The sequence below is a fragment of the Heterocephalus glaber genome, unplaced genomic scaffold, assembly GCF_053883595.1.
Source record: "Heterocephalus glaber isolate CG9 unplaced genomic scaffold, H.glaber_assembly_v1.0 deba00001497, whole genome shotgun sequence".
NCBI lineage: Eukaryota > Metazoa > Chordata > Mammalia > Rodentia > Bathyergidae > Heterocephalus > Heterocephalus glaber.
The window spans coordinates 52,242,650-52,260,986 of NW_028258320.1; the positions used below are offsets into that span (position 1 = coordinate 52,242,650).

The 18,337-nt window shown below is 40.7% G+C and overlaps 1 protein-coding gene and 1 pseudogene across 6 annotated transcripts in view; one reads left to right on the top strand and one right to left on the bottom strand.

Moving 5' to 3' along the window:
• The window catches only part of Inpp5a (inositol polyphosphate-5-phosphatase A), a 251,681-nt gene that overhangs the window by 194,151 nt on the left and 39,193 nt on the right, over positions 1-18,337 (bottom strand). The window lies entirely within an intron of this gene.
• Positions 7,803-9,512, top strand: LOC101703890 (mortality factor 4-like protein 1 pseudogene; annotated as a pseudogene). The gene has a single exon (XR_015440572.1). The product of XR_015440572.1 is annotated as a mortality factor 4-like protein 1 pseudogene (transcript).

Sequence of the window (18,337 nt, forward strand, 5' to 3'; positions counted from 1 at the left end):
AGTCAAGTGTCACCTGTCAAATAAACCTCGCTCTCCTTCAGCAGGTAAGCACTATTTTCTGCCCAGGAAAAAGACAGGTCAGCTTCAGAAGACTGGGTTAGAATTCTGGGTTTAGAGTAGACCTGGGTACAGACCACAGAGCCTATATGTCCCAGAGTAGCTGTAATAAGACCACACCCTGCACACCAAGAAATAACAACAAATGACAACACAGAACATTAAATCATCTTTTCTCAAATACTTCCTTAGCATTTTTACACACAAGCCACTTAAAAATAAGCATTGTGGGATCCTGAATCCTGCAGATGCCATATAGGCAAGGCTTCCTGGGGACACATGGTGGGTCACTTGGTGGGCCCTGCCATGGGCACAGGGACCCAGGGCAATGCTACTGAATTCTTCAGGAAATCCTGCCCCACAAGCTTATCCCTGTGGAAAACCATTTCCTTTCAGGGGAATACAATCTTGTCTGTGCAGCATGAATACTCTGACACCAAAAATAGTTGTGTAAAAGGAAGTACCAATTAGGCCTTCCCTCAAATGACAAGTTCCAACTGTGTCCCCAGAGCCTGGGCAGAGAAGAGCCTGGCTGTGGCCACCTTCTTGAACACTGCAGAGCCCTCTTACACTTAGTTCTTCTCTTGCAATAGTATTCTTTTTTACCAGACTGACAGAGCAAGAGAATTGGAGAAAAAAATGGAAGTGCTGTAAAAAGAACAGATATCTTCCTCTGATGGATAAATTCAGAGAAATTATCTTCTTTAAACAAAAGATAAAATCAGTTAATCTCTATAATCTTTGCCAATTATACATTAGTTGCATACTCTAAAAACTTCAATCTACCAGGAAGAAAAACTGAGTAAGTTTTATAACAAAATAAATATCTTCCCCTAAAAAGAGTTCCCTGGAGGGGCCAGGGATTTAGCTCAGTGGCACCGCACCTGCCTTACAAGTGCAAGGTCCTGAGCTCAATCCCCGGTACCAGAAAAAAAAAAAAGTCCCCTGGAAAATAATATATTTTAAAAGACAACTTATCAAATTATAAGAAATAAAGCAAGCTTAACTTTTTTAATTCTGGTTCTAAGGATTGAACCCAGGGCCTTGGACATTCTAGGCAAGCACTCTACCACTGAGCTACATCCCCAGTCCTTTTTTACATTTTATTTTGAGATAGGGTCTTGCTAAGTTGCCCAGCCTGGCCTTGAACTTGTGATACTCCTGCTTCAGCCTCCCAAATAGCTAGGATTAAAAGTGTGCTGCACCTGGCAAAGCAAGTTTAACTTTGAAATAACAGCATATAAAAATGAAGTTACCTACCTTTTAGGCACAGTACAGGCTGGCCACTCAGGGCTGAGAGCACAGAGTAAGCTCCATTTCTTAACAGAACCCTATCTCATCAGATTCCAAGCACCAAATACAAAATATCTAATAAAAGGTTACTCAAGGCAGTCTTACACATCATTTAACCTCCTCTTCTGATCTCAGTATATCCAGTTTTAAAGCCAATGCCCTGTGGACAAAGGTTTCCCTCTCACATGGATATATTCTGTCTCAGTTTTGATTTCAGCACCAGATCATCCCCTGCCAGCTCTGCAGAGCACAGGCATAGGCCAGGCCTGCCAGGAACAAAGGAGGAGGTGTCCAATCGCTCATTACCCAGATCATCAGTGCCACCTGTGCAAGCAGATAGTAAGGCAAATGAGCAATGCCAAGAGCTAGCTCTTAGAGGAGTGAAGCTAGTAAACTTCCAGTAAGACAATCAAGGGAAAACCACAGGGATTACCAACATCAGGACCAAGAGGATTATTGCTACAGATTAAGAAGTATTTAAATGTTTAATAACTATTTTTAAAAATTGAATAATGTGAAGAATATTTTCATGTTATTATAAACATGTTATAATAATATCTGATGTACTCATAGCATTGCATCATTTGAATGTGCCATGCTTCATTAACTAATTCCTCACTGTTAAACATTTAGGTGGGTCAGGTTTTTTTGCTGTATTACTGCTATAAATATACTGACAGATCCACCTCTGCCCACATTTGTGATTATCTGCATTGAATATATTTCTAAAAAATGTATTTGTCTAGACATAATTTCGGGCTCAAAAACTGTGTGAAATTTTTAAGTCCTTCATTTTGTATTATTAAATTACCTCTGGAACATTAAAAAATGTAAAATAATATATGACATTATACTCACAAATTTGACAATGTAGAAGAAATAGACAAATTATTCTTCAAAAGTAATTTTTTTTAAAGTTTGTCTTTTCTTAAAAGTGAATTTAAGAACCTGTATTTTCATTAAAAATAAAAGTTGGCATTTACAGAAAACTTTATCTAGGAAAGAAACTGGATTAGTATCAAGGAAAAAAAATCTTCCCACAAAAAAGAGTACAGATGGGGTGAATTCCAAAAATACTGAAGAAAGCAATACCATCGATATTACATAGCTCTTGGGATGTATGTAGTTAAGTGGTAGAGTGCTTGCCTAGCATGTATGAGGCCCTGACAAAAACACTGCCGAGGTTGGCAGAAAAAGAAAACTACAGAGCAGTATCTATGGCCAACATGTTCACGAAGCAAACACAGAGAGAGGACCATGGAGACCCTAGCCCAGGAAAGATAGTTTAATACTTGAAAATCAACGTGATTTCCCATGTTTCCAGAATGAAGGAGAAAAGCTGGAAGCTATTTGTGATAGATGCAGAAAAGCACTTGACAACATTCAGTATTCTTTCACAGTAAAAATTCTCAAGAAGGTAAGTAGTAGAAGCATCCTCCATCCGATAAAAGATACTGGTGGGGAAGTACAACCACTGCCATCCTTAGTGGTGAACAACTCTGAATACTGTGCCTATTAAAAGAGAGCCACTCTGACTCACATGTGTCAAAGGAGGCCCTGCTAGTGCAATGAGGCAGAAATAAGCATCAACACTTGGAGAAAGCCATACCCGTGCTTTACGTGTAGATACTGAATGTTTACACATATAATCCTATGGAATCCACAGAAGCTATGACTGAGCAAAGCCATGGGATTCAAGATTAATACACAAAAGCTCATTTGCCTTTCCATATATTAACACACAACTGGAAAAATAAATGTTTTAAAAGACCATTGACAATGGCATCAAAAAATGTAAATTCAATAAGAATGCATTTAACTTAGAAAACTTTCATGCTAAAAACTATAAAATATTGCTGAGGGAAATTAAAGACAGCCTAAATAAAGTGTGTTTTGATATGGTTTGGGTTAAACAGTATTCAATCACCAAATACACACTTAAGATGTATGTACTTCACCACACATACATTTCATATCAGAAGGAAAACTAAAGCTGGGAGTGGTGGCCCATGTCTGTAATCCCAGAACTCAGGAGGCTGAGGCAAAAAGATCCCTGGGAGTTTGAGGCCAACCTGTGAAACTGCACATAATGAGGTTCGAGGCCACCCTGAACTGCAAAGCAATACCCTATCTCGAAAAACAGAACAAAACAAAACACAGAAGGAAAAACTAAACACATAGGTAGGACCTAGCTAATGACATTCATAAAAAAGCATTTCAGGGGAAATATACTGATGGCCACAATTCACTTTTAAATACATCAAAAACAAGAGTGACTGCTGGACAAATCAATGGGTAAATATGTAATAAAACAAGAATAGGAATCATTAATCACCAAATTTAGGGGATGGGCATATAAGTGTTCACTATAAAGTTCTCCCAACCATGTTGTAGGATGAAATTTCATAACAACTGTTGAAGACTTTAAGAATAAAAAAACAGAGTTGAAGTTGATGATCTCAAAGGCCTTTTCCAAGACTTCCTACAACTTAGCTAAGCAGGGCAATTTTCAGGAGAAAATAGATTTGCTTTTCTTCTTAAACAGAATTCACAGCAAGCTGCCATGGAGTAGCTGGCTACTCCAGCTAGACACAACCCCTAGGATCTTGTGGAAAGATTATTCCATGAAAACCTAACCCCAGGAGCTATCAGCAGTGCCCTCCACCAGCAGCAGAAGGAGGATGTCAGCACCCCATGTGAAGATAGCACCCAGCCTGGGTGGTGGGAAGGGGCAGGCAACACCTCTAGCCTGCCTCATGGTTACCTGGACACCTGAGGTTGCCAAAGCTGGAGAATCAAGAATCATGAAAGACAGGATTATAAAGAAACAAAATTCAAAAATATCTTTTCTCCAACAATCAGACATGTTAATTGTAGTTTCAAAGGATTTTTTAAATCTTTAAATTCAAATCCAAACTAACTTAAGTCTAAAAATAGGGCTCCTTAAAATAAACACTTGCTAAATCTTCCTGCACACTGTTAATCACTAGGGGAGAGTTGCAATGCCATTGCCAAGCCTTGCAGTCCCCACCCAACAGGGAGGGAATAGGGGAGGTAGGCTTGAGACAAGAACTCCAGCTGCAAGGCAAGGCTGGGGCCAAACCCTGAAGCATCACCAGACACACATGGCACCCCACTTAAGAATGGAGCTCAACTTTTACAGTCTCCTAGGCACACTACAGTTCAGCCCATGACTCCTCACCTCAGCGAGACAGGGTTTTCAGAACATCCCCTTCTGTACTATAGTACTGTCCAGGGAACACAGATCCTCTTAATGCAGCTGCCCAGGGTCTGAGGGGCACCCTGGGCTTTTTCCTCAACTCCCTCTGTCCCACATCTGTGTCCTCTCACAAGGAGCCAGTCTCCTATTCCCCAAGACCCACAGCTGCCCAAGGACCTTGTTCTCAGGTACCCACAGCTAGAGCTAAGGATCACCCACTCACTTAACCCAACAGCTTCCTGGGACCAAGTGCCAGCAGTCAGTGGACAAAGCTCAGGGAACCAGAAGTCAAGTTCGAGCACAGAGCCAAAGTTTATCCTGCACAGCTGAGAAGGAGCACCAACACAGGTGACAAGGAGAAAGACAGGTAAGGCATGAGAAGCCCACAGAGCCTTGAAAGAGCTGATAAAGATGAAAGGGGGCCTTGCCCTAGATCAGCACTAATGCTCACTTTTTTCTCCAAATCTTAGTTTTGTGGCCAATGACACCCAGATCAGCATGGTATTCTTACTGGGTAAAAAAGAATGACCACCCCAAATCACATATGATTTGAGCACTGTGAGCACTGAGCACAGGTTTGACACCTGGGTCCAAGTCAGGTTGTAGGCTTTCAAGCCCCACAGCCTGACTGATGCTCAACATCAGGTACAAGAAGAGGTGAACCCCTGGACAGCTGGCTGTTAGGGTCCAGAGGGAAGCGAGCGAAGTGTAGTGGGAACAACCATCTCAGAACAAAAGCCAAACTATAGGCAGAGTCTTGTCCCAACAGCGTAGTACTACTGCAGCTTCCAAAAACACAAGGCACCCAAGGTGCAGCTCTAACTCCAACACAGCATGCATCTTTTCAGGCCCACAGAGGTATTCCCAGACTGCAACCTGGAAAAGGAGAGGTACAAACAAAGCTCAGGTTCATAATGCTGACTGCCTCCCTTCTATCCCATAGAAATGCTGCATCCCCCTCCCTACCTGGGTGGAGCAGGGCATCCACCCTGAGCCCAGTGCCTGGCTTACACAAACCAGTTCTAATAGCACTTAGTACCTATGTTCAAACACAGGGGCTCCCTGTTTGCGTCCCCCGCCTTCTTCAGTTTCTAAGGTTGCAGCCACTTTGCAGCCATGAGGAAAGCCACTATGCAGGCCAGCCAACCCTCCACTGAATTACAATAGCCAGTATATCCCATTACAACTTGGGCCACTGCCATCTCCCACAAAACTCCCTGATTGATCTAGACTGTGGCATCCAGGGCAGTGTGTTGCAGGCAAAGGTCCTGAACTTTTGGGAGTGAAGAAGAGGAGCAAGAAGGCAATAAAGCAGCTGGAGCCCACGCTTGGGAACTGCAGGAATGCAGAATGCTTGTTTCCACTGGTGCCTGTAGAGCACAGGTTACAGGGCACCTGCCTAACCAGGGCTGCTCTTATATGAGCTGGAAGCAACTTAGGACAGAAGGCTCATCCCCCACCCAAGCCTTCAGAAGAACCCCAAGTTGGAGACACCCAGACACAGCTCTGCTAAAACATTTCTCCACTATGAACAGAGATGCATCATTGTTGGTCTTTTGGCAAAGATCAAGTATACTATGAATAGAGATGCAGAAGTACCAAGAGGGTCAAAGGATTCAAAAAGTTTAATTCTTTGACCACCCCTCCTTGGAGAACTAGTTCACTTAAAAAGCTTAGCACTGAGCCTGCCATGCAGCTGAGGAATAAAGACTGATAAGCCTGCTGAAAGGGTGGCTGGCAGCATCCCTGGGTCCCCATGCAGACCATAGCATGACTCTCCTAAACAGAACTGAAGCCATCACACATGGGAAGACAGCCTCAGAGCCACGCAGAGCTGCCAAGCAGAGACAGAAGTCATTCTCCACAGCTCCAAAGCACCACATTGTCCATCAACAGAGAAAAGAGCCCAAAACCTTTTACTGCCTGGGCCTACTAACAGCCTCCGGCCCCAGGGCCTTCCCACCACTTACTTTTCTTGCCTCTGAGAGTGTGAATGCATGTGTATGTGCATGTGTGTGAGTACATGTGTGTGCATGCACAAGTGCCTGCACATCCACCCACAGAAAGGCAGCCTGGTAGGCTCTTGCTCATCACTACCACCTCACATGAACCATGCATGAAAACAACCTTTGGATGATGTTCATATGACCTCAGAAACACCACTGAGCAGGTGATCTATCATTGGTGTCCAGTCTCACCAGGCTATCAGAAGCCTTCAGAACTCACAAAGATAATGCTTCTGACAGGTTGGCCTAGAAATGCTTGGAAATAACCTTTACATTCAAATCTATGCTATTCACAGATATCCTGCTTTGAAGTGAGAACAATCTTTCAACCTATCGAGAAGAATGTTGCACAGACATCCACTTTCTAAGGCAGTGGGGTGCAGAGAAGCTGGGATTGTAGCATGGGGTAACCAAGCACAAGCACAGGTACAGCATCCCCCAAACCACGTGACCACACATCCTGGAACCAAAACTTGCAAGAAACCAGTACTCACTTTTCTCTTCAAGAATCTGACCTGAGAAGATTTTTAAAACCCTGAATAATTCAATAACAAGCAATGAAACTGAAGCAGTAATAGGGGGGAAAAAACCTACCAAGGAAGAAAAGCCTAGGTTCAAATGGATTCATTATTGAATTCTACAAGAACTTCAGGGAAGGTCTAGTGTTAATACTCCTCAAACTCTTTAGTGAAATCCAAAGGGAAGGAGTATTTCCAAAGTCATTCCTGGAAACTAACATTACCCTGATTCCGAAACTAAACAAGGATCCAACCAAAAAGAGAATTCCAGGTCAACCTCTTTAATGAATGTTGATGCAAAAATCCTCAAAAAGACACTGGCAAACAGAATACAACAAAACATCAAAAAGATCATGCATACATCATGGTCAAGTAGGCATCATCCCAAGGATGCAGAGATGGCTCAATATACCCAAATCAATACATGCAACCCATCACATAAGCAGAACCAAGGACAAAAATCACATGATCATCACAAGACACAGAAAAATCCTTTGACAAAATTCAACATCCATTCATGATTAAAAAGAAAAAAAGCTTGAAAAAATATAGAAGGACCTTATCGAAATCTGATGAGTTATTTATGACAAACCTACTGCCAACATCATATTAAATGTGGAAAAACGGCGGCGGGCGGTCATTGGCTGGCGGCGGTTGCGCGGTTGCGGCGCTGTGAGGTCTTCGGGCGCTGGCAAATCGGGCCCAGGATGTAGAGCGGCTGTGCCAGACGGCGCGTCTGACGCGAGCTCGGGTGGGGTAGAGAGTAGGGGGCGGTAGTCGGGGGTGGTGGGAGAAGGAGGCGGCGAATCACTTATAAATGGCGCCCAAGCAGGACCCGAAGCCCAAGTTCCAGGAGGGTGAACGAGTACTGTGCTTTCATGGGCCTCTTCTTTATGAAGGAAAGTGTGTAAAGGTTGCCATAAAGGACAAACAAGTAAAATACTTTATACATTACAGTGGTTGGAATAAAAATTGGGACGAATGGGTTCCAGAAAGCAGAGTACTCAAATATGTGGACACCAATCTACAGAAACAGCGAGAACTTCAAAAAGCCAATCAGGAGCAGTACGCAGAGGGAAAGATGAGAGGGGCTGCTCCAGGAAAGAAGACACCTGGTCTGCAACAGAAAAATGTTGAAGTGAAAACAAAAAAGAACTAACAAAAAAGCCCTGGTAATGGAGATGGTGGCAATACCAGTGAGACACCTCAGCCTCCTCGGAAGAAGAGGGCCCAGGTAGATCCTACCGTTGAAAATGAAGAAACATTTATGAACAGAGTTGAAGTTAAAGTAAAGATCCCTGAAGAGCTAAAACCGTGGCTTGTTGCTGACTGGGAATTAATTACCAGACAGAAACAGCTCTTTTACCTTCCTGCCAAGAAGAATGTGGATTCCATTCTAGAGGACTATGCGAATTATAAGAAATCTTGAGGAAATACGGATAATAAGGAGTATGCTGTTAATGAGGTTGTAGCAGAGATAAAAGAATACTTCAATGTGATGCTGGGCACTCAGCTCCTCTACAAATTTGAGAGCCCACAGTACGCTGAGATCCTTGCCAATCACCCTGATGCACCCATGTCACAGGTGTACGGAGCACCACATCTACTGAGATTATTTGTACGAATTGGAGCTATGTTGGCCTACACACCTCTGGATGAGAAGAGCCTTGCTTTATTACTGAATTATCTTCATGATTTCCTCAAGTATCTGGCGAAGAATTCAGCAACTTTGTTTAGTGCCAGTGATTATGAAGTGGCCCCTCCTGAGTACCATCGGAAAGCAGTGTGAGGCGCTCTTACTCGTGTTTGGATCTCTGTCAACATGTTTTGTTCCTAGTCCTTCTCTTGTACAAATGATGTACTTTGAAGATGTTAGTGTACAACAGAGTTGAGGTTTGTTTTGATTTTAAACAGAAAATAAAAGGGGTTGCAGCTCCTTTTTTCTTTTTTCTTTTCATTTCAAAGTTGCTACCAGTGTATTCAATGATGGACAACAAAGAGACATGGTGTAGTGTTTTATTGCCTAGTTGACAAAGCTGCTTTTGAATGCTGCTGGTTCTATTCCTTTGACACTACGCACTTTTATAATATGTGTTAATGCTATATGACAAAATGCTCTGATTCCTAATGCCAAAGGTCCAATTCAGTGTACATAACTGAACACACTCATCCATTTGTGCTTTTTTTTTTAAACGGTGCTTAAAGAGCCCATCCTTTGCAAGTCATTCATGTTGTTCCTTAGGCATTTTCTCTTTGCTCAAATTGTTGAAGAATGGTGAATTGTTTCATGGTTTTTGTATTTGTCTCTAATGCACGTTTTAACATGATAGACGCAATGCATTGTGTAGCTACAGTTTTCTGGAAAGGTCAATCTTTTAGGAATTGTTTTTCAGATCTTCAATAAATTTTTTCTTTAAATTTCAAAAAAATTAAATTAAAAAATAAATAAATAAATAAATAAATGAGGAAAAACTGAAAGCCTTCCCTCTAAAACTCAGGAACAAGACAAGGATATCTGCTATTATCACTCTCATTCAACATAATCCTCACAACATTAGCCAAAGCAATCAAGAAATAGAAAGAAATAAAAGGAATACATGTAAGAAAGGAAGAAGTCAAATTATCATTGTCTGCAGACAACATGATCTTCTACATAGATGATCCAAAAAAATTTCACCAGAAGATTCCTAGAATAGCCAAAATCAGCAATATAGCAGGATACAAAATCAACACACAAAAATCAATAGCATTCCTTTACACTAATAATGGACTCACTGAGAAAGAAATAGGAAAACAATACCATTCACAATAGCACCAAGAAAAATTAAATACTTAGGAATTAACGTAACCAAGGAGGTAAAAGACTTCTACAATGAAAACTACATCTCTCTGAAAAGGGAGATCAAAGAGGACATCAGAAAATGGAAAGAGATTGAAGCTCAGCCAGTCCCAGCACCCGGAAGGAAGCTCCCCGCCTCCATCCCAGGCTCCTAGGGCAGAGAGGGTGAGCTGGTCCCAGCACCCGGAAGGAAGCTCCCCCACTGCCATCCCAAGCTCCTAGGGCAGAGAAGGTGAGCCGCGTGGGCGCCAGAAGCATGCCCCCCCCCGCCATGGAAATGAGAAGACACATAAATAAGCCTCAAAAACAGACTTCTGGATCACCTACTGCAACCCCAAAGGGAAACGAGATGGAACACCCTGATACTCAACCACCTGGACTCTCTGAACTGGCAACAAAAGAGGATCTGGGAAAAATGAAATCAGAAATAATTACTCAGATAACAGCAAAGATTTTGCTCATGGTGCAAGACATGATTAATAAATCAAGAGCGGACACAGATAAAAAAATAGAGGATCTGAGGAATATGATGGAATCTCAACATAGGAAACAAATGGAATCCATAAAACACATACAAACAGATTTCCAAGAGATTAAAAACTCCATCGAAAGTCTGTACAGCAGGATGAACCAATGTGAGAATAGAATATCAGACAGAGAAGGTAAGATTGCAATTAGTGAGGAGGAAAAGAAAAATTGCTTTAAAATTGTAAGTGAACATGAGAAATCGATCCAGCAGCTGCTAGACGATGCAAAGAAGAATAACATAAGACTGATTGGAGTCAATGAAGAAAGAGGACAGAGTGAAGATGACATAAAAAAAACTCTTCACAGAAGTGATGGCAGAAAACTTCCCAAGCAGGGGAAAAGAACTTGACATACAGATAAGTGAGGCATATTGGACTCCAGCTAGGCTTAATCAAAAAAAATCTACACATAGGCATATAATAGTTAGGATTCCAGAAATCCAACAGAAGGGTAAAATTCTACAAGCAGTGAGAGAAAAGAAGCAAATCACATACAAAGGAAAGACCATCAGAATCACAGCAGACTTCTCAATGCAAACCCTCAAGGCAAGAAGAGCTTGGAGTGATGTATTTCAAGTCCTAAAGGAAAACAGCCTCCAACCCAGATTGATGTACCCTGCAAAACTATCTTTCAAAATTGATGGAGAAATAAGATACTTTCATGATAAAGAGCACCTCAGGAACTTCATGAATACCAAACTGGCACTCCAAAAAATTTTAGACAATACCCTAGGAAAAGACAATGAGGATCACAACCCCAGGAAACCCAGGAGAATGAATCCATTGGGCATGACAAATTGAACCCAAAGGGGGAGAATCCAACAAAAAGAAAAAGTCATGACAAGGCTTTTAAAACTTTTAACTTCATCTCCCTAATGAGTGTATAATTCAGTCTTATTATTGTACTGATTAGTATTTTTCTGATTCTAGAGTTGCACACCATTCCTTGTGCTATACTGGCTATTTATCATCTTCTTACATCTATATTTTAATTGGGTTGTCTATTAATGAGCTCTAAGAATTATATACTCTGCTCATAGGTTATATGCATTGTAAATATGGTCTATTTATACTTTTCATTTTAATGATATCATTTAAAGTTCTAAATTGTGATGGAATCTCATTTATCAATTTTTTTCTTTTATACATCATGGTTTTTGTATCCTAGGTAGTTCTTGCCTACCCTGAATTCATAAATATTTTCCCTTATAATTTCTTCTTAAAGTTTTATACTTTTAGGCTTTCTTATTTAGGTTCATAGATCCCTTCAAGTTATTTTCATGTATGGAAAAAAAGGGTTGAGGTTAATTTTTTATATACAGATACCAGGTGTTCTAGTGCCGTTTGCTGAAGACACTATCTCTTCCTCTGCTCTTGAGTTGAGTTTATATTCTATAAAATGCTAATGTTAAATAATCTTTCAAAACTCAGTGGACCATATATGTGTGGTTCTACTTCTAGATTCTCTGTTTTATTCAAATGATCTATATGTCTTTCCTTATACCAACACTGCCTTGATTACTGTAGCTTTAGAAGAAGTCTTAAAATTGGGTGCTAAACGTCTTCCAACACTGTTTTTGTTTTTGTTTTTGTTTTTGTTTTTGGCTTTTCTGGGTCCTTTGTACTCCTACATAACTTTTAAATTTCAATATCCAATTCTTCATTTATACCAAGTATACACAGACCTGAATTCTTATATATACCTTGTGTTTTCCAATCCTGCTAAATTCAAGTACAAGTTCTAGGGGCTCCTAGAGATTTCTTAGTATTTTCTCTGTAGATGATCATTTCATCTACATACAAAGATTTTGCTTCTGCCTTGCCAATCCTATCCTAGTTGTGTCATTTTATTGCCAGACTATTTTGGTGGGGACTAGGTTTCAAAGTTTAATGGACAGATAAAGAGTAAGCATATCTGCCCTTCTTCCCCACCTTAAGGAGAAAGCATTGGATCTTCTCCATTCATACAAGGTGTTCTCGCTGGAAGTATGGAGGACATGTCTTTAATTTGTTGAGAAGTTTCTGTTCTACTTCTAGTCTCCTGATAGCTTTTACCATGAACAGCTGTAGAATTTGGTCCAATACTTTTTCTCCAACTAGTGACAGGATCATATGGTTTTTTCCTTTCCTCTGTTTAAATGATGACTTTTGGGGGTGGATCTTCCAATGCCGAACAAACACTGCCATCCCTATAACAAAACCACTTTCTACAACCTGCCAGATCTGACTTCTAATAGTTTGTTTTGTTAAACAAATTTCTATCTATGTTCATACTGTTTTCTTCTATTATCTTTATCCAGTTTTAGGATTAGCCCAATGTTGAGTTCCTAAAATGAGGGGAGAATTGTTCCTTCTTTTTTCTGCTTTATTTGATAAAATTTATCAGTTAAAATGTTTATGAACCTGCTGTTGTCATATAGGTAGGTTTTCAAGCTAGGAATATACTTTAATAGGTGCTATTCAAATTTTATATTTCCTCCAGAGTTAGTTTCATTAATTTGTCTTCCAAGTTACTTCTTAGAAGTTGTCAAATTTATTTCAAAAAAGATTTTTGTAATAAGCTTTCTATATCCTTTTAAATTCTGTAAAATCTGTGGTAATGTCTCCTAGATCTTAATATTGTAATTTTAAAAATGTATAACTGATATTGTGTAACAGGAAGAAAAAGTCTAAAAGAGCAGGGGAATTGGGAGGGATAGGGGAAGGGAAAAAAGGAAAAGGAAAAACATATGAGAAGAGGAAAAAAATGGAAACAAGGTCTTTGCAAATAGGGAAGGGTGGAGGGGGTGAAGGGAGGGTAAGGGAAGGGGGAAAAAATAAGAATGAAGAGACTCATGTAATGGTATAAGATCCCAATGATGAATGTAACTGTATTGTATACCTAAAATGTACCAATAAAGTTAATGGGGAAAAAAAACCATACTTAATTCAAAAAGAAACTCACAGACTGAAAGTTAAAAGGAGGAAAACAATACTCCCTGTAATGGGAACCCAAAAAAAGCAGGAGTAGCTATCCTCTTTGCAGACCAAGTGGATTTCAAACCCACACTGATTACGAGAGACAATGGACACTATATCCTTGTAAAGGGAACAATCAAAGAGGAAGACATGAAAATCATAAATATCTATGCAGCAAACACCAGTGCACCCAACTATATAAAATGAATACTACCAGACATGAAAAACCATATAAATACTAATACAATAGTAGTGGGGAACCTCAATACCCCACTGTCACATATAGATAGATCAACTAGACAAAAAAAAAAGAAAAGAAAATGGAAAGATATCCCCTGTTCTCAGGTAGACAGAACCAATGTAGTCTAAATGGCTTTTTCCAAAACTGATACATAAATTTAATGCAATTCCAATCAAAATACCAACAGTATTCCTCATAGATCTAGAGAAAACAATCCTAAAATTTATATAGAACTGAAAGAGACCCAGAATAGGAAAAGCAATCATGGGTAACAAAAGCAAAGTAGAAGACATAACAATCTAGGATTTTAAGTTATATTACAAAGCTAACATGACAAAAACAGCATGGTGCTGGCACAAAAACAGACATGTAGATCAATAGAATAGAAGAGAGGAAGCAGAAACAACCCCAAATACATTCAGCTATTTGCTCTCTGACAAAGAGGCTAAAAACATATACTAGAAAAAAGACTCTTTAATGGTGCTGAAAAAAGTGGATTTCACATGCAGAACAGTGAGTCTAAACCCATATATCTCACTATGTACTAAACTAAAATCAAAATGGATCAAAGATCTAAATGTTAAAACAGAAAAATGTAATCTGCTGGAAAATAAAACAGGTAAAATTCTTGAAAACAGGCATAGGCAAGGACTTTCTAAACAAAATCCCAATGGAAAAAGTAATACCAAAAAAAAATCAACAAATGAGATCATACCAAATTAAAAAGCTTCTGCACAGCAAAAGAAACAACCAAAGTGAAAAAGATAACCTACAGAATGAGAAACTTTTTCCAGCTATTCCTCAGAGAACTAACACCTAGAATATATAAAGAACTCAAAAAAATTAGATCCCCCAAATAAAGACCCAATCAAAAAATGAGTATGTAAAATGAATACACTTCTCAAAATAAGTGCATATGACCAATAAATATATGAAAAAAGTTCAAATTACTGGCTACTACAGAAATCCAAATTAAATACCACTGAGATTCTATCTTACTCCAGAAAGAATGGGTATCATCAATAAATCAAATAATAACAAATGCTATCAAGGCTGTGGGGGTGGGGAGGATTCTACATTGTTGGTGGGAATGTAAACTAGTACAATCACTATGGAAATCAGTAGGGAGAGTCCTCAAAAAACTAAAACTAGAAACTCAATTTGATCCAGCTATTCCCCTTCTAAGTATCTTCATGAACGTGTTAAAAACATATTACAATAATACATGCATACTCATGTTTATAGCAGTGCATTTTTTAATTGCTAAATCATAGAAATGACCTATACGTCCCTCAACAGATGAATAAAGAAAATGTGGTATATATACAAAATGGAGTACTACTCTGCCATAAAAAAGGACAAATTTGAGTCATTTGTAAGAAAATGGATGCACCTTGAGACCATAATATTAAGTGAAATAAATAAGACATGCAAGTTTAAATATTGCATGGTTTTCTCTTATATGAGAAACCCAAATATAAATAAAGAGCAAAATAAAAAATAAATAATAAGATGTATGAAAATCTTTTCAAATTGGAAGGGGAATGAGAGATGGAGGGAGGAGAGGGAAAGGTAAACCTACAATATAAATAAAGAGCAAAGTAACAGACAGATGGTAACAGAAAGTAGAGAGAACTTTTCCAAATATGAAGGGGAACAAGAGATGGGTGAAGGGGAGGGAAAGGGTATGAAAAAAAAAATTGAAAAAATGGAGATAGAGCTCTTGTAAATGGGAATGGGATTAAGAGATAGAGCAGGGAGGGAGGGGTGATGTAGAGGATGAAAAAAGAATTAAGATGTATTATGTACATCCCCATAATAAATGTAATCATTATGTACTGTAAATATGTACTAATAAAAATAAAGAATCTGGCCTGAGAGTCCTGGGCAGAAGCCACTGTGAGACAGCTACCCACAGCATGCAGGACACTGTGTTGACACAGGTGCAGGTGCCTGTTATGAAGACAGGGCTCAGGCCTTCCCCAGACAGACTCATGCCACTGTCAGGCTGAGGTTAGGTTATGACATAATTTTTAAAGTCCAGAATCTAACAAATGACCCAAAATTTAAAAACAAAGTACTAAATTTTAGAAAACACTATTTCAAATGGGTCTGGATGTTTCAATCATTGAATTTATAAATATTTGGGAGAAGAGCCCAGGCTAGATGGGCCTGGAGAGGAGTATAGGCAAGGTGTGTAGGGACTTGCCCCGATCCAGGGCTCCGTTCAAGAAACACAAATCCCAAAAGGGGTCCTGTCCAATGGTCAGCACCTGCAAACACAGAGATCAGCCCTACTGTGTCTCAGCATAAACTTCCGGCCTCTGCTTTCTCCTCAATCCTTCTCCAGATCTGGTTGCATACAGTAAAGAGGCCATGTGAAGATGTGATGAGAATGAGCCATCCACAGGCCAAGCAGAAAGCCTCAGCAGAATCTAGCCCTGCTGGCCCTTTGTCTCAGACTTGCAGGCTCCAGCGATATAAGAAGACCCGACCTGTGAAATCTGCCACAGCAGCAGAGCTGACAGATATACTCATCTCTCCTTGGCTCTCCCAGAATCCACCAGCTCCAACTGAGCCCACCAACCCCTCCTGCCTGGCTCCCTGCTTTGACCCTAACCCTCAAGCAACAACCATCCATCCAGTAGCCATGTCTTCTCAAGATCTGGATGGTCACACTGTCTATAATGTTGTCCAGAGTCACTTAATTTCAACCATCCTCTCCTAGCAAGGCTCTGGCTTCTTCCCATAGAACAGCATGGCCTTCTCAGGTCACCTGGAAGAGGTCCCCACTGACATCTAAGCAAAAACAACAAGAACCAGAAGGAAGCTAGCAAGGTGATTGCAACAGCCTAGGCAAACATTTTCCAACCCTAAGTATCTCCATGGTGACTGCCCAGAAACACAACAACCTCAGGCCTTAGACCCATGAGTGTGGACATGGTGGAGAGGCCCTTTTCAACAGTCAGTTAAAAAGGAAAATCTCGAGGCTACAGATTTTTTTAAAAAATAGAGAATCTGATGAAAACTACAAACTGCACCTCAAAAACAAAGAATTGAGAAAGCTGACTCAGGCACCCAGAACCTGAAACACCCACCCACAAGCTCTAGTTGAGCACCCTGCTTTAAATTGCTCAGGTTGCAAAAAGGAACACAAAGCCACAGAAGGATGCCTTGCCAAGCTGGGATTCACATCACCCATAAGTGACTGTCTCCCTGCACATGTTGAGACCTCAGGATCTGAGGGTGGTGCTCATACACTTGAACTCCCTTCTCTCCCACTCCTTGACCTGGATCCCTCGGCCTCACTCCCTCCATGGCTACCACTATAAGTCAGAGGTCTCAGAAGGGGGAAGGGGGAAACATAGGGTGTACATCAGTGGTAAAGAGCTTGCCTAGCCTGTGCAGGGCTCTGGATTTGATTCCCACCACTGCAGAAAGGGAGGGGGGTTTCAAGTTCATTATCTCACTTCTCTATAAGCACCCCACCTTCAGGGGCACAAGAGTTATCTCCAACTAGTTCCCCCAAATGCCTGGACCCCCAATCTCTCCTCTATCACCAGCCACATCAATTTCAATCCTCATTATTCTAGTGTTCCTTTTTTTCCCTCTGGCCAGACTAGCTTATATCCCTTACCGCTGTAATCCACATCAGTGCCCACTCAAGAAATGCACCTCCTTTACATGTGCACAGTCATCACATGGGCCAGCACCAGTGGAAGGGCTTTTACCAAGCACTGATCTCTTCCCATGCCACCTGTGATGCAAGTCCTGTGACTAGCCCCACTGCACAACTGAGGAAACCAAGGCACAGTAAGACAAGTGACCTGCCCAACCTCACACAATCAGCAAGAAGTGGCTTCAGGATTTGAACCCACATCCTGGTTTGTGGCCCTAAGGTGCTGCAGCCAGGGGGGCGAAGAGAGTTCTAGCATCTCAATGGCACTTGCCAGACCCCTCTCCCCTGGCCCTGTGCCTGCACCACCACCTACCTACTAGATGGCCATTCCCTATGTTCCCTTCACCTCTCCTCTTCTGTTCTCCCCCACTACCAGGTCTCTCCCCTCTTCTCCAGAGCCTGCACCCAATCCTCTGCACATTCCCTAGATGTCCTCACTCATCCTTCCCCAGCCCCAAATAGAGCCATTATAGGTAAGGCTGTCACTCACCATCAACTGCCCAAGACTGGCAAGGAGACAGAGAATGTGGGTCTTTTATACAGATTTTGTTTGTGCTGCAAAAATCACTGAAAGAATTTAGAAAGCCTATACCCATATGGGGCAAGGGTGGGCAGAGCAGCTCAAGTTTGGGCTCATATTTACATTATATTACATTACATTATTGGGCACAGTATTAAGACAGACATCAGGGCTTTTTTGTACTGATGCTGAATCAAAGTCAACACTTTTTGTAGGGGGGATATTAATCTCCCAAGAGTTAAATAACTCTCTAACATTTCAATTTTAAAATCCTGTTTTGTTGTTGTTGTTCTTGTTGTACTTGTTGTTTTAGTGCGGGTTCAATATTGAGCCTAATCTCAGAACAAATTTTAAGTTAGGCAAAACTGTTGACATTTAGCTAAGATACCCACAACTAAAATAACCCAAGAAATCTCAGTGTAACAGCAGTATGGTTGCTGGTGTTTTGAAGCATGCCCTACATGGCAGCAGTGAAGTCT